The sequence below is a fragment of the Mus caroli genome, chromosome 11 (genome assembly GCF_900094665.2).
Source record: "Mus caroli chromosome 11, CAROLI_EIJ_v1.1, whole genome shotgun sequence".
Lineage (NCBI taxonomy): Eukaryota > Metazoa > Chordata > Mammalia > Rodentia > Muridae > Mus > Mus caroli.
The window spans coordinates 33,097,169-33,100,831 of NC_034580.1; positions in this window are offsets into that span (position 1 = coordinate 33,097,169).

Below are 3,663 nucleotides of genomic sequence, written 5' to 3' on the forward strand. Positions count from 1 at the left end.
GCCTGACCTTCAGGAGTGGACTGGTCCCAGCAGGGGAAGGAAAAAAACAGCAGGGGAAGAAAAGGGAAAATTAAAATGTTAAAAACTATATTATAGCTCATTGGTGACCTTTAAGGGAAAAATTAGACTTTAGAATGCTAGGCTGGAGTGGATACAACAAAGGCTGACAGCTGTAAAACTTAGAGATTTACTTTTTTTTTTTTTTTCTCCCCTGAGTGGCTTTCTACCAAAATCTTAAACAATAAGCACACCCTGCATGTTTCCTGCTGGCTGACAGCCAGACAAAGTTCAGAATTTTGATTGGTGCCTAGCTATTACAGGAAACTTGTCCGGGGTTTCAGAACATTCCTCTCTTAAGCTATTTGCTCGGATTGTCGGGGCCAGTTCCTATTAATAAGTTGATACAAAATACTGCCTATCTAAAGTCCCACGAACATCTTTTCTCTTGCCTGAGCTTCCACATTGCTTGGTTGGCTATGTGGATACAGAATGCAAAGCAGACATTTGAAGCCAGTGGTGTTATCGAAAGCATAGTTCAAGAAAATGTGCATAGGAAATGATCATGTGTCAATGTATTCAGGCTACCTAGAGTGTTCAAATTTAAAAACCAAAATATGAGTGCTCTTAGAGCTTTGAGCCAAACCCTAAAGACATGCTGCTTGCATTTATGGGATGACAGGATTTTATTGTCCCTAAGACAAGGAGCTTATAGGTTTTCTACAAGTTTTCATCCTTGAGAATAAACAGACAAGCAGACAGATACAGAGTATTTTAGAGTAATTAACTATTTCTTCCACTTAAACAAAATCATCCCTCTACTTGATAGAAGGGAAAACAGACATTTGGCGGTGGCGCGGGGGTGGGGTGGGGTGGGGTGGGATGGGGTGGGATGGGGGTATTTCTTTATCTTTAGGTAATCAACATTCAGCCCATGCTGTTTACTTTAATCCTTAAACTCTGTATTATCTCTCTTTCTTTACTGAGGGGTAAATTCATTATATCCCTGATATCTTGTAACAGCTATTTTATCTCCACCTTTTCTATAGATTGCATCATTAAAAGCAAATATATTTAATTGATAAGCTTAAAGTTGGGGTAAAGACAATTTTAGGATCATGTCTGCCAGTGATGTGCTGACCTCACAGAAGAGATGCCAGTGAGGTCAATTACTAAGGAGATTATCAAGTGTTAGAAGTTATTGAGTAGAAATTGGAAAATATGTTTTAAACCTGTGTGTGTGTGTGTGTGTACTATCTACTACAAATAAGAAAAAGGAAAAAAAAAACTCTTGGTGTTTTTTTTGCAGAATCCCATTTTCTTAACAGGAGATTGACAAATGGCAGCATCTGGCAGTGAGAAAAAGCATATGGTCCGACTAACTGTTTCTATAGAGGTTAAAACAGCTTTGGAATTTTCCTGATTGCCATTATGATTGACAGACCATCAAAGAAATCATTCACTTTTCTTCCTTCCCTCCAACAGTCCCATGTTCTGACAAAGACACAAGGGGGGAAACCAGCAGTGTGGAACATGAGAAATTAGACATGGAATGCCCATTAACATAAATGGATTTTATTTTTGCACCCAATTCCCTACACACCGTGAAAAAAAAAATCTACCCTCAGGATATGGAGTATGCATGTTTTCTTGTTCTTTCTATTTATAATTTTAATTATTAATTTCATATATAATTGGTTTCTTTAGAGAATGAAATGCCTAGTAGGTTATCTTAAAACAGCGTTTTGGAGTCTTGGGGCTTGATACTGCAAAAAGATGGGCTGATACTGCAGGATGTTATGGTGTGTAAGACAAACAATGAAAATTAGGCTGAGAGGTCTTGAATGAAGTTAGACTAATTAAACAACTCGCAGTGTTTGAGTTCTTGCTTCTTCTCCAGGGCATGCTGCCAATCATTTCATCTTGAGGGACTGCTCTGGTTTGCCCTCACCTCCAGGCTCAATTAATAAATGTAACCCTCTAACAACTTATCAAATATTTTTACTGAGCAAATGAAAACTGTTCTGGTGCTTTTGACTCACCAAGTTTCTCACTTCCTCCCATGTTCTCAAAGTTCGTTTAAATCCCTATCAGAGAACTGTGACAACTGGGGGCGGGGGACATGTGGCTAGTCTCATCCCATGTTCTAGACATCCTCCTTTCTCATTGTGCAGTTTACAAGCACACTTTGTTTGTATACCTCTAAAGACCAGATATTTAGCATTTTATTTGCCAGTTTTCTCTGTGCTGTGACAAATCCATCATGAGAGTTTAGTATCCAAGATGGCTGTAGGGATAATTCCTACACACTAGTCATGTTCTTGAATAAATTGAGACTCTCTGACTCCAGATACCATGTAGAACTTGTCTGTATAACTAAGAGAACACAGAAGTGATAGTGTATGACTTTGCAGACCTAGCTTGTCCCCATGCTCTGTCCCAAATCATAAGTTCTTGGGGAAGCCAGATCCATTGATGGTAATTCACTAACCGCTCCACAGAGAGGAATCTATATAGTGTACCAAATTTGCAGAGACAATACACTTCCTCCAGCAACCAGCCACAGTGTGTGTGTCAATCATAGGAACTGGCTACTTTAGAAATGTGCTCTTCCATCTTAGTCATGTCTTCAGACAACTACAGTCTTGGACAACAACCTGACTGCAAATCAGTCAGAGATAACAAGTCAGAACTACTCAGTTAAACTTCAACTGACTGTGACCCCAGACATTGTGAGATAATTAATGCCTGCTATTGTTTCAGGCTGTTCAGCTTGTGATAATTTTCTAGATAGAATATTCTTAAATAATATGCAAATGACTAATATCAAATGCACTGAAAGCTTTTTGTTATTTTTAGTGCACCCATTGAAGACTTTGCAAATAAACGAGATCCCCTTTCCAGAGTTTAGCAATTGTCAGCTGATCCTAAACCTTTGTGGTTCTTACCTTCTCTAAGTAAAACTGAGTCCTTTCCATCTTTGCTGCTTTGCCTGGATTTCTTACTGCTTGTCTTTCTATGTCTAATGTAGCCCTGGTTAAACCGAAGTTTCTCACAGATATGCCTACATTCTTTATCACTTATTGTTCCATCTCTGTCTGCATGTCAAAAAAAATCACCTCAAGGTCACAAAATCTGAATTAAATGCTTCATTCTTTATTTCATCCCAAATTTTCTTTCTATGATGCCAGGTGTATGTGATCTCCATGGCAAGCATGGCAAATTTTTCTTGGAAACCCAACATGCTTTATGCTTCTCCTTGTCACACATAACTCTTAACTCAGCCCTTACCTGCTTATGATTCCTTTGGATATGTCTATTGTCTTTGTGATGGAATGATTCTGAATATCTAAGCATGGCAATCAAAGACTTTATAATCTACTCAGTGCTAACATTTTCTAACCTCTTATATAATTCATATTTAGGATGAATAACCTGCTACTAGATCCATACTCTAGGACCTTTATGCATGCTCTATCCAGTGCTTTTGAACACCTCTTTCCCATATTGACTTCCCATTCTCTGAGTTCTTAAACCCTCTAACAAAGATGTTATAGCAATTCTTGATATCTCAGTGTACTGGCTATTTTTGTGTCAACTTGACACAGCTGGAGTTATCACAGAGAAAGGAGCTTCAGTTGAGGAAATGCCTCCATGAGATCCAAC